General features: G+C 30.3%; 1 long non-coding RNA gene across 1 annotated transcript; it reads left to right on the top strand.

Moving 5' to 3' along the window:
* Positions 1-874: 874 nt before the first annotated feature.
* On the top strand, positions 875-12,193 carry LOC141595941 (uncharacterized). Its single transcript, XR_012522334.1, has 4 exons — positions 875-1,010; positions 1,266-1,330; positions 1,496-10,634; positions 11,910-12,193. It is a non-coding gene; the product is annotated as an uncharacterized LOC141595941 (long non-coding RNA).
* The last annotated feature ends 1,884 nt before the right edge of the window (positions 12,194-14,077 follow it).

Raw genomic sequence — 14,077 nt, 5'->3', positions numbered from 1 at the left:
GAAAGTATCTGAGCTCATGCATTAACACATTACAAATATGAACTTTGAATTAGCTCAGAAAAAATACACATAAACTCAGATTCTTATATCTTAATTATACAATGCTTATATATAACTGGATATATAATCCTATTTATGCATTACATGGTCCACTAATTCTCATTTGTGACGGTGATATCCGTCACAAGCTTGTGACGGGTCAAATAAAATCCACATGGGGGGATAAAGACAAGTCATTTGTGATTCCCTTTGCCATTTACTTTTTGTCTTATCTACCCATGTGAGTGATGTTTGACCTGTCACAAGCTTGTGACGGATATATTCATCACAAGAGAGACCTATTGTATATGGTCTATAAATTTTAGCCGTTTGGGAGGTCGTATCGGATCATGTTTCTTTCTCTCCCGATTTTTATTGCACGTGCCCGAGGTAGATTCAGGAGTTGCCTTATTCTATTTCGGCACCAAATTAAATAAAACGTATTAATCCATATTTAACTAGTATCCGACTTTCACCCAAGATTAGTTTACTGCATACCGACACCCTCAAATGTCTTCTGTTACTCTTCGAAATTTATGTAGACGCTTTATCTGAACCGAGGAAACGTCCGTTTGATTTACGGGCATTCTTGTTCCGAGACCCTGAAATCCCGAAAAATGTACATTATATACTTCAATTTCAGCCGTACGGTGAAAGTCATCTTCATGCTGGTCCATATATTTATCATTATGGTTATATTTAACTATAAAATAATTACAAAATCCCGTCTTATTATTTTAGACGAAAATGACAATATATGGACCTACATGAAGATGAAGTGACAATGTGAATCAAGGATATGGTCTTATTGGTCTATAAATAGGGTTTTTAAGTAATATTATTAATCACACAATCCAGTTTTTTTTAACAATTTATTATTTATTATCAACAATATAATGGCTTATCTCTCTCATTCAGAGTCTACCTTGAAGCCCGCCGATGATTGGGATCTTAATATTCCTCCGAGCCAGGTGACATTATATTATTGTGTCCGTCGAAAATGCATCCTAATAGTACTAATATACTTTGTCATGTCTGCTATGAGTCTGGTGTCTGACATGCAACACGATAATTAAATTAATTATTGAAATAAAATACGGAGTAGTTATTTAGTCGATAGGTCACTCCTTAAATAAAAAGATGATTAAAGAATTTGTCGAATTATATTATCATATCAACCTCGCTATATGTTTACGTATACTTATGATTTGTTGATGTACACACAGGTGAACAATGGCGCTTCAGCTCCGGTGTAAAATGGATCCGACTTCTTTCTAATTGGCCATTAGATGTAATGTCGTTTTTAAGTTCGTTTTAAGTTGTGTCTCTCATGTAACACAGTTTCGTATGTTTGTCTGTTTGCTTTAGGCTTTGAGTTAAATTGTGTACCTAGGTGTGTAATATATTTCACCCTTGTACTCATAGACTCATTGTCATATCTTTTACATGTTTGCAGGGCCGTCTCGAGAAAAGTGGAAGTCCGGTGCAAAAAAAATATGAGGCCTCAAAATTTATAAAATCTATAAACGACCCTATTAAAGCCAAATTCCAAAACTATCGTTGTGGTGGTGTGAATTAAAACTCGACAAAACAAAATCCTCTAATCTCCGACTAATAGCTGCAAATTCATAAAGCTAATAAACGATAAGACAATAGCATGAAATAACATTAAAGACAAGATTCACAAGAAATCGACTATCACCCATAGTAGAACAATTGTTCATTAAAACTAAGAAGAAATGTAACTTAAATGTAAATTTGAAATTTTATAAACAATTGAAACAGATTCTATTGCAAAATTTTGATTCCAATTTCTCTAATTGTAAACTTGAATGATTTGTGGGGAATTGATTTAGGATATTTAAAGATTTCAAAATAAGAAACGTTTTATGGGAAAAATTAAAAAGCAAATTTAGGTGCTGTTTGACCAAACTTAAAAAGTGCTTTTACAATTGAAAAAGTAGTAGCTTGGCCAAACATGGTAAATTAGAGGGTTTTAAAAGTGCTTTTGAAAAGTCAAAAACTGATTATTCACCTCCAAAAGGAGAAGTAGATAATTATTACTTCTACTTCTACTTTTCACATAAAGAACCAAATAAGCAAACAAAAGTTGTATTAAAGTAGTTAGGCCAAACATATAAATTTTGTGAGAAACCACTTTTACAAAAGTATGGCCAAACAACTAAAACTTTTCCGAAAAGTAACTTATGAATAAACTCTTTTTGAAAAGGAAAAACCATTTTCTATAATCAAGGCCAAACAGCACCTTAATTTTTTTGGAAAGTAAATTAATTATTCAGTATTTGGGGAAGGAGATTGATTGAAGGATTGAAGGATTGGAGAATACACACACAAACAACGTGTTTGAGACTCTGAGTTGCCAATTGTTTTTAATTTTTTTTTTTTTTAACTTTATGGATAGCTAAAATTTGGGCCCCCAAAGTTTGAGGCCCAGAGCTATTGCACATAGAGCACATAGCCTTAGACGGGCGTTATTGTGTAACAAAATTAATGGCCAATATATTTTAAATTTTATCTATTGTTTTTTTTTAGATTTATCCTTTTTTTTGTGTTAATCTAAAGTACGCCAGATATTAATTAGAGAACGGCCTAGATTTTGAATTTCATGCATCATGCACGTCCCATGTTCTTAATCCTCATACTAGGTCAAGTTTTTTTATTCTACTAATCTACTATAGAAACGGATAATCATTTATATAAAATTTACTTGAACAATTATAATTGAATAAGAATTTAGTTTACTATATTGAATAAAACCATGAGGGTCGAGCAACGTTTATCCCATACTCTTACCTTAGACGAGCGACATATATGATTAACGAAGTACATGACGATGTTTCTTTCTTTTACCATAAGACATTGTAAAATCATATACAAATTACCATAATGAGGATATATATTCAGAACCTCCTAAAACGGCTAAGACTAAGGATGATGCACCGGCTTTCTCATTCTATTCCTAGAAAAGATGAACAATCGGTAAAGGCGATGACGTTCAAGTAATTATGTGTTATGCCTTTGTTCAGGGGCGACGGTGAATTCGGGAGGCCCTGTTTCCATTTTTAAGTTGAGGCCCCAAAACAATTAATTATCATTTACTTGAGGTCCTAAATGAAAACTATTAAAAATAAAAATTTGAGAAAAAAGGAAAAGTTAAGATATATGAAAATAAAATAAAATGCTATGATTTATTTTAGGCATATACTTAAAACACAAATTATATAAATAAGACCGTTTCATATCATGAGACGATTCACTTTTATAAAATATACAGTACTTCATATTTGTTTGTTTGTAATAAATACCTTGTCTTTTATAGAATAAAAATGTCTCACACAATAATTAATAATTTAATATAAAGAGTAATATAAATAAAAGAAATTAAAAGATGGAGATATAACAAAAGAACTGAGAACTGAGAAAGGTAAAAAAGTATACTTTGAAGTCTCTGCCCCACTTAAATAAATAAATTTTAAAAAAAAATCTGCCTATTGATGGGGAATTGGGATGCATGTGTGTTTTGGGTAAACAAAGATACTATGGAGTGTAGAGTAGTGACTTTACGGAGTAGTCCACAAGGAGGAAAAAGGCCAAAATCATTTTCATTTAATGTTATGGATTGGGCTTAGATTTGGGGCCATATTTCCCCTTGAGCCCATGTGCTGTGAACCGAATTGCACAGCCTTTGGACCGCCCCTGCCTTTGTTATTCCAAAGTTGTATTTTGATCATCTAGTATGATTGAATAGGTTCTAAAATATATTGTTACTAGTATGGGTGCCCGGCTTCGCCCGGGCTACCTCTACTTACCATTAATTTTTTTTTTCATTAAATAAAATTATTTAAAGTTGCATAACCCATAAATTTATCATTAATATATTTTTCTATGGCATATCCTAAAATTACGATGAAATAAATTTTGAGATAAATTCACTACTCCCGCTATTAATATTTTACTCTTATTAATGAAACAATAGTAATAACATTTCACTACTTACCCGTAATCATTGTTACTTTCCCTACCCCCGCCGTAATTATTGTTACTGTCACTACTGTCGTATTAATATTGATAATTTCACTACTCCCGTCGTAATTATTGTTACTTTCACTATTGCCGCATTAATATTGATTATTTCACTACTCCCATTGTTGTTTCTACCACTTTCACTAATCTCGCTGATAATATTGTTACTTTTACTATTCAAATGAGTGATTACTATCATATAATTATATCCAATGTTACTACAATTCTTTTCTTTACTTACGAAATTACTTTTACTACTTAGACATGCAATTTTAAGAGGATTATATATTTATATAAATAAATTACATATATGTATTAAATCAAATCGAAAGAAGTATACAATATAGTATAATTTATTTTAAGGAAATTGACCATCTTAATTAATTATTTTATTTTAAGGAAATTGACCATGTTTTAGTCTCTTACAAACGTTTAGGAAAATTACCAGGCTTCTATATAATTTAATTTTAACCCAAACTATATAATATTTGCATTGAGATCCCTTAATCGGGTCCATCACACGGTGCTATTGATTTAAAACTATATAGTATAATTAATTTGTATAACTTTATTTAATTACATTGAAGTCCCTTGGTTTAAGAGGATTATATATTTATATAAATAAATTACATATATGTATTAAATCAAATCGAAAGAATTATACAATATAGTATAATTTATTTTAAGGAAATTGACCATCTTAATTAATTATTTTATTTTAAGGAAATTGACCATGTTTTAGTCTCTTACAAATGTTTAGGAAAATTACCAGGCTTCTATATAATTTAATTTTAACCCAAACTATATAATATTTGCATTGAGATTCCTTAATCGGGTCCATCACACGGTGTTATTGATTTAAAACTATATAGTATAATTAATTTGTATAACTTTCTTTAATTACATTGAAGTCCCTTGGTTTCTGGATTTAATATATAGTATTTGATTAATCTTAATGAGAAGCTTATAATTCAACCCAAAAAAAAAACTCTTAATTATAATACTTAAACATGCATGATATGCATTCCAAGTTATTTTATGGAAGTAATTATGCAAAGTAACACATGATTTTTCAATAATAATTGTGTAATGCTGTTTTATACTTCCTCCATTCAACTCCACTCTACCACTTTCTTTTTTCACGTTTGTCAACGCGTATTTTACGCGTTAAATATCGTTAGTTAGGTATTTGCAAAAATTATAAAAGTTAGATATTTTTAATGTACTCATAAAGACGAATCAAACAAGATCCCACATGAATATATTTCCACTTACGTATCGAGAGAAAATCAAAATTGAATACACGATTGTGAATAGTGTACAAAAGTGAAATAGGTAGAGTGGAGTTGAATGGAGGAAGTATAAGAATTATGGTTGAAGAATAACAAGTTACTCATACTACTATAACATGAGGGAAAAGTTACAACCAAACTATAACAAGTCACTCATACTAGTAATCTAGTATAATAGGAGTAGCTTAAGTAACATAGATCACAAATTCTCATTGAAGACATGACATATCCGTCACAAGCTGAAGACGGATACCATTTTACCTCACAATGTACCCACTTTTTCTCTCTCTGCAACACTATTCATGTGGTCCCCTTTCTCCACTAACCCATTTTGTTACCATTTTATCTCACAAAATATCCGTCACAAATGGTAACCCGCCACAAGGGAGACCAATTGAACATAGATAACGAGACGCCTTTTTCTTTTGTTAGGCACATAATATCTTGTTTGGTGTAAAGGAAGCTATAATCAAGGTAATATGTTGCTGATGAGATTTGAACTAAAATTATGAATATATTTCACTTCTAACTTTACCAACTAAACTAGCTAACATCAATGATACTTCCTCCGTTCTCATATAATCTACTCATTTTATTAAAATATTACACTCATATATTCAACAAATGGGTAGATCATGTAAAGAAGTACAAAAGAGTTTTTTGCATAATCGAGGAATTCCGATTATCAATTAGAATGCACACATTATTCGTCCATACAAACGTTATCATCTGATTCTCAATAGTACGCAACCTTATCTAATTGAAAGACGCAAGTGTGGACTTGACAATAAATAAGGCCCATGTGTGTACGGAGTAATTAATTGGTTTGGAAAACGCTAAGTGTGGACCTAAATAAATACAACAATTTTTTTGTACAACTATCTTTTTTGTGATTTTGGTAAACTTCACCATTTTTGTTGGTAAATAATGATCATTTTAATAAATGTGGACCTAAATAAATATTACAATTGGCTAGGAAAAAAAAAAGCAAGTGCGGACCTGAATAAATAATACAATTATCTTGTTCGACGATTTTTTCGTATTTATTGAGAAAAACTAATCTTTCTCTTGGAAGTAGTGATCATTTCATGGTAAATAGAGACCACTTTAAAAAAAACTGGTCATTTTTTAGCTTTAAAAAGTGGTCACTAATTTAGCCAAAAGTAATCACTATTACCTAAAAGCAGCAATATTTTTCTCGTCACACATACAACGGTCGTATAATAGAATTTATGAAATAAATAAGGCACATGCATTTACGGGACACGGAGTAAACAATTCCTCGTTTGATTTTAAAATATAATCTTTTCATTAAATTGTAGATTATACTCAATAAAAAACAATTATAAACTGTTATTGCTAGCTCCACGAACAAAAAAATAGTTAAAATAATTTGCAAAATTTATGGTAAAATAAACCTATTTCATTAAAATATCAAAATGATATAAGTTGCTTGAATAGTTTTACAGTTTCAATTATTTTTCTCAAATCAAAATGTAAGGATGAGAAATCTTGAAAATTAATTATGGTCGAGTTAAAATCTATAAGTATAATACATTGAAAAATACAGTTTTATATATACCGTACATGCATTGCATGAGGTCTAAACTACAGTAGTATTTTTATAAGTAGTTATATTTATTTAAAGCGAAAAATTATTTTAAATTGGGTCGATCATCTTCTAAATGATTTACGTGTCTGATTGTGAATGGTTGTATGCGTAAAATTAGGTCGATCATCGTTCAAATGAAGTGTTTCCTCGTACATTTCTTGTGTAATGTTGGACCAACGATATTTAGGAAGGTAGTTCGCTGAAGAGTCAAGCTGGTGAGAATAATAACTCGTGAATCAAACATCAATTAGTGGAAGTTAGTTTTTATAGGGTTAATTATACGAAGTAATACATGGTTTTACAATAATGATTGTGTAAAGTCGTTTTATATAAGAATTAGTATTGTAGATTAATAAGTCACTCATACTACTATAACTCCAAGGAAATGTTACACCCTAACAATTAACATGCATGTTACTAATACTACTATAATATGAGTAGTTTAAGTAACATATATAACGAGGCGTCTTTTTCTTTTTTTTTTTAGGCGCCATAATGCCTTGTTTGGCGTAAAGGAGTTACAAGGGTTATATGTCGCTGACAAAATTTAAACTCAGCACTCATAACTTTATCAACTAAACTAGCTAACATATTATTAGACTCTATAATGATAGAAAGCGTGTTTTTGTATAGTCGAGGAATTTCGATTATCATTTAGAATGCAGACATTATTCGTCCATACATACATCACCCGGATTCATTACATATAATATGATTCTCAATATTAATTGAATCAAAGCAATTCCAATTTCCACTTTGTTTTTTCACGTTCGCCAACGCGTGTTTTACGCGGTACGTAAATATCGTTAGTTACGTATTTGTAAAAATTATAAAAGTTAGATATTATTAATGTACTCGTAAAGACGAATCAAACAAGATCTCGTATGAATATATTTCTACTTATGTGCTGAGAGATAATCAAGATTAAATGTGCACTTGTAAATAGTGTAGAAAATGAAAATAAGTAGAATGGAGTTTTTTTTTTTTTTTTTTTTTTGATTAGGTAAGAAAACTAAGTAGAATGGAGTTGAATGGATGAAATAATACGCAAGTCGGCAAGCTTATCTAATCGAAATATGCAAGTGTGGACTTAAATAAATAAGGCCCGTGTATGTACGGAGTAATTAATTGGCGATCACACCTACTTCACTTTAATCCAAAGATACAAGTGGGCCAAATAACCAATTTGGTAAAAAAATAGTAGAAGGTGTTTGCCAAATTGGTAAAATAACTATAAATTGTGATAAAATGGTAAAAAAAAGGTAGAATATAATAAATTGACCAAAAAATTATTTTACCTTATTTAATTTGTTATTCCTACCTAAAATGACTAAACTACCTTTGCTCAAGTTGTGGTCGACTTTTGGGAACGAGGGCACAAATTTTTTTTTCATGAAGTTATCTAGATCTTCCATCTTAATAACATTTTTATGTTTTAAATTTTGTTTTCTAAGAAATGATCTTTCATCTTACCAGTATTAAACTTCGTAAGTAGAATCAGACAGTTGGCATGGTCCTACTTGCCCTATACTTTTGAATTATTTAGAAGTATCCACCCGACCTAAGAGTGGCTACGCCTGCAAATAAGCTATTAATGGTAGCTCAATTAAGATATAATATGCTTTTTAAAATGGGTCGGTCGTCAATTCATATCGGCTTGTTTTAAGTGAAATATTATACGAAGTAACTTATATGTCAATCTTTAGGAGTAATTTTTGTTAAAATCAGTTTCGATATGAGTTTTTACGGATCTCGTCATTGTTTGGTTGAATTATTAAGATTGAAGAAGTGTCAACTTGGTTTGTTTTAAATTTCGGATCAAACTTCAGTTGTTAACGACGAGTCTCGAATTAATTTTTTTCGACTTTAATATTTCGGTAAGGGTAGTTTTGTCAAATCTTGTTCGAACAATAGAGAGTTCATTAAAATGAAAGTTTTTTGGCTAATTTGTCACCAATCAATAGCTTTTTTACCAATTTGTCACATATGACACTTTTTTTACTAATTTGGTTGCTACCCTTCACTTTTTTTTACCAATGTGGTAGCTTGGCCAACGCAAGTGTGGACCTAAATAATTAAGGCCCACGTATGTACGTTGTAATTAATTGTTTCGGAAAAAGAAAGGGTGGACCTAAATAAATACGAAGTATAACAATTCTCTTGTACAACAGTCTTTTACTTCCGTGTTTTTATCCGACAAAGGAAAAATAACTATCTCTTCGCCTTTTCGGTAAATAAAGACCATTTTGAAAAAAATGGTTATTTTTTAATCATAAAAGTTATCATTATTTAGATCATAAGGAATCGATTTCGATTTGGTATCATACTCAATCCATTATGCATTTTGGGGTCGGAAATTCAGAAAGGTAGGGGTATTGGATCGCAAAGTTGAAAATAAATGTCACAACTTTGTTGGGATATACAAAGTGTCTTCTTCTTCAATGGATCTAATTGAATGTTCTCTTTTGTTAACTTGTAGATACTAATTCAGTAAATGAAAAATACAATAAAATAAAAAAGAAACTAATCCGATGAAGATAATTAAGTTGTTTTGATGTAAAGTATTTTAAATAAGTTTTAATTTAATTAGTGTTTTAACGAATAGTTGCATAAATATAAAATTACATAATTACCCTTATAACTTTGGCGCAAAACTGAAAACTAACAATTTTTTTTAAAATTTTATTTTTTAATTAGGGTAGCGCCGAGATTCGATGCCACCGGGTGGCGCCATATCGCTATCCAATTAATAAACAGTACCAATATAACGACCCATTTTTATAAACAGTAACAACATAATCAATAAATCGTAACTAGTACCAAAATAATAATTTTTATCTACTAAAAGTATCAAGTCGCCTTCTTAGTTCTTACTCCATTTTTTTCCCTACTTTACAAGTGCTTTTATCTAAGAGAGGGAGTTTGGAATTGAAGTGGGTGAGTCAAGATTTATACTTAAATGATTTTTTATTGGACTTTATCTAGTAGGTTAAGATATGATTTTCAGGCGACTTTGTACTATTCATAGATAGAAGTTAATATTTTAGTATTAATTTTAAATTATTAATTATATTGGTACAGTTTATAAAAATGAATTGTTATATTGATTCTACTCCCTCCAATTTCCTATTATCTTCCCTCTTTCCTTTTTCACACAAATTTGATTATCTTCCCTCTTTCCTTTTTTTGATAAGTTTCATTCATTTTTTTATTAATTTCTCTCTCCTAAAAAAATCAACAACTCCCATTACTTTATCTATTATTTATTCATTATTTATTCTTTATTATTTGCTCTCCCCTATAAATTTATAATACTTTATTCTACTTTTTTCCTTCTTTCTTCCCTTTCTTAATTTTTGTGTCCAAAAAAAAGGGGAAGATAAAAGAAAATTGGAGAGAGTATTTATCAATTTACTAAAATAAATAAATTAATAACTAAAGCGAAGGTGCAACACTTAAAAGGTATCATATCAACCTCTATAAATAGCTCCCAAGTAGAGGCATCATATCAACCAACAAGAACATACAACATACAAACTAGTAATCACATACTATTTTAAGAAACTATTATTGTGACAATGGCTCTCTCACAGACACAATCCTCCTTGAAGCCAGCCGCAATTATTGAAATGTATCCTCCAAGTCAGGTGACATTATATTATGTCGATTTTGGAGTTTGTATCTGTCGAAAATGTATCCTAATATACTAATACATAAATTCTCATCATAGATAAGATAAGAGATATCTGTTTATAGTTATACACGAGCCAAATATCCACCCACTTTAAGCACTTCCTCCATTCAACTCTACTCTACCACTTTACTTTATCGCGTTTGTCAACGCGTGTTTTACGCGTTAAATATCGTTAGCTACGTATTTGCAAAAATTATAAAAGTTAAATATTTTTAGTATACCCGTAATTAAACACGAATCAAACAAGATCCCACGTGAATATATTTTTACTTATGTATTAAGAGAAAATTGAAATTAAATGTTTATTTGTGAATAGTGTAGAAAATTGAAAGTGGTAGTAATGTTGTCAGGATCGGGATTCTACTTTGGATTGATAGGGAGGGTATGATCGAATCGGTAGAATCGGATCGTAGAATCGCAAGATTCTACAAACTCCTTAAATATAATTTTTTATTTGGTAAAAACATATAATTGAAAATCAAAATACTTATTTATTAATATTTATTCATAAACTATTGGTAATTAATGATTTTAGTATCATTGTATGAACAACTTACACGAAATTTGGGGTTTTTAGTGTCATTATATAAAAATATATATTAATTTTTTTTATTATGGAATCCGATCGTAGGATCATATTATGATCCTATCACTAGAAATTTTCAAATTAATAGGATCGTAAGATTCTACAACTATGATAGAATCGTAGGATCCAGGATCGATCAAGCATTTTTGGATCGTAAAATCGTAGAATCGTTGGATCGAATCACGATTCTAACAACAATGAGTGGTAGAGTGGAGTTGAATAGAGGAAGTATATGACAGGAGCCTAAAAATGTCACCATTTTAAGCATATTTGACCCGTTTTTCACTTTAGACTGATAGATCCGTCTATAGTGAGACTAATTGATAGTAATATATACTTTGGCATGTCCGCTATATGTCGCTTGTATTCGACATGCGACACGATGATTATACATTATTGAAATTATATACGGAGTAGTTGTTTAGTCGATAGGCTACACCTTATTTAAAGATGATTAAAGAATTTGTCGAATTATATTATCATACCAACCTTTTTTTTATTGTCTAACACGAAGCGACACATAAATACCATAAGAAAATTAATAATAATAATAATAATAATAATAATAATAATAATAATAATAATAATAGCACCAACATTTGTTTAATTACGTATACTTATGATTTGTTGATGTACACACAGGTGAACACTGGCGAGAACAATGCTTCAGCTCCGGTGTAAAATGGATCCTGGTTCTTTCTAATTGGCCATTAGATGTAATGTCGTTTTTAAGTTCCGTTTGAAGTTGGGTTTCTCATGTAAACACAATTTCATTATTTGTTTGTTTGCTTTAGGCCTTGAGTTAAATTGTGTGTCTAGGTGTGTGACATATTTCACCCTTGTATTCATAGATTCATGGTCATATCTTCTACATGTTTGTTATTGTGTAATAAAATTAATGGCCAATATATTTTAAATTTTAGCTATTCTTTTTTTTTTTTTTAGATTTATCCTTTTTTTTGTGTTAATCTAAAGTACGCCAGATATCAATTAGAGAACGGCATAGATTTTGAATTTCCATGCACAACCCGCGGTGTTCTTAATCCTCATACTAGCTAGGTCAACTTTTTAATTCTACTATAGAAATGGATAATCATTTGTATAAAATTTACTTGAACAATTATAATTGAATAAGCATTTAGTTTACTACTCCCTCCGATCCAGACAAATGGTAACATAGTAGAAAAGTGGTTATTTAAGAAAAGGTGGGAAAGTGAGGGGTAAAGTAGGGAAGTTTGATTGGGGCCACATGAGTTTAAGTGGATTAAATAAGTAGTTGGTGAGTGGGTGGGTGGATGATAAAGTTGTAAATAGGTAGTGGATGTAAGGGTAATTTAGTCCTTTTTCATGCCAAATATGGTATGTTACCATTGGTGTGGTTCATCCATTTTAGGTAAGTGTTACCATCTGTCTGGATCGGAGGAAGTATATTGAATAAAACCATGAGGGTCGAGCAACGTTTATCCCATACTCTTACATCAGACGAGCTACATATATGATTAACGAAGTACATAATGTTTCTCAGGGGCGTCTTAAAACAAATGGAGGCCCGGTGCAACGAGAAAAAATGAGATTCCAAATATGAATGCACAAGAGTATTATACTTCGATTTTTGTATTAAATTTAATCAATATGGCTTATCAATTCGGTATTCAAAACTAGATTAAATTCTCATTATATTCCTAGCGAAGATGAACAATGGGTAAAGGCAATGCAATGATGTTCAAGTAATTATGTGCCATGCCTTTATTATTCCAAAGTTGTATTTTGATAATCTAGTATGATTGAATATGTTCTAAAATATATTGTTACTGTTTTTAATGAGAAGCTTACCATTCAACAAAAAAAAAAACTCTCATAATACCCAAACATGCATGATAAGCACTCAAAGTTACTTTTATGGAGGTAATTATGTAAAGTAATACATGGTTTTTCAATAATAATTGTGTAATGCTGTTTTATATAAGAATTATTGTTGAAGAATAACAAGTCACTCATACTATTATAACATGAGGGAAAAGTTATAACCTAACTATAACAAGTCACTCATACTAGTATGTTGTTGACGAGATTTAAACTGAAATCGTGAGTATATTTCACTTCTAACTTTACCAACTAAACTAGCTAACATCAATGATACATACAAAACATTTTTTTGCATGATTGAGGAATTCCGATTATCAATTAGAATGCACCACATTAATCGTCCATACGCAATCTTATCTAATCGTAAGACACAAGTGTGGACTTGAATAAATAAGGCCCAGGTAAAATAAATACAACAATTTTCTTGTACAACTATCTTTTGTGTGGTTTTGGTAAAATTCACCGGTTATAATGATAAATAATGATCAGTTTAGTAAATTATGACTACTTTCAAAAAAATGGTCGGTTTTTAGTTATAAAAAGTTGTCTCTATTTATTCAAAAATGTTCACTATTTACAAAAAAACGGTCACATTTTTCTCGTCTCAATTACAACCGCGTAGAATAGAATTTCCAATAAATAATACAATTATTTTGTATGACGGTCTTTTTTGTATTTATTGAGAAAAACTAATCTTTCTTTCGGAAGTAGTGATCATTTCATGGTAAATAGAGATCACTTTGAAAAAATGGTGATTTTTTAGCTTTAAAAAGTGGTCACTAATTAATCCAAAAGTAATTACTATTACCTAAAAGCGGCAATATTTTTCTCTTCACACATACAACGATCGTATAATAATTTGTGAAATAAATAAGGCACATGCAGTTGCGGGACACAGAGTCGGCAAGCTTATCTAATCGAAATATGCAAGTGTGGACTTAAAT

This window comes from Silene latifolia, chromosome 8 (genome assembly GCF_048544455.1).
Source record: "Silene latifolia isolate original U9 population chromosome 8, ASM4854445v1, whole genome shotgun sequence".
Lineage (NCBI taxonomy): Eukaryota > Viridiplantae > Streptophyta > Magnoliopsida > Caryophyllales > Caryophyllaceae > Silene > Silene latifolia.
This window is presented reverse-complemented; position numbering and strand designations above follow the sequence as displayed.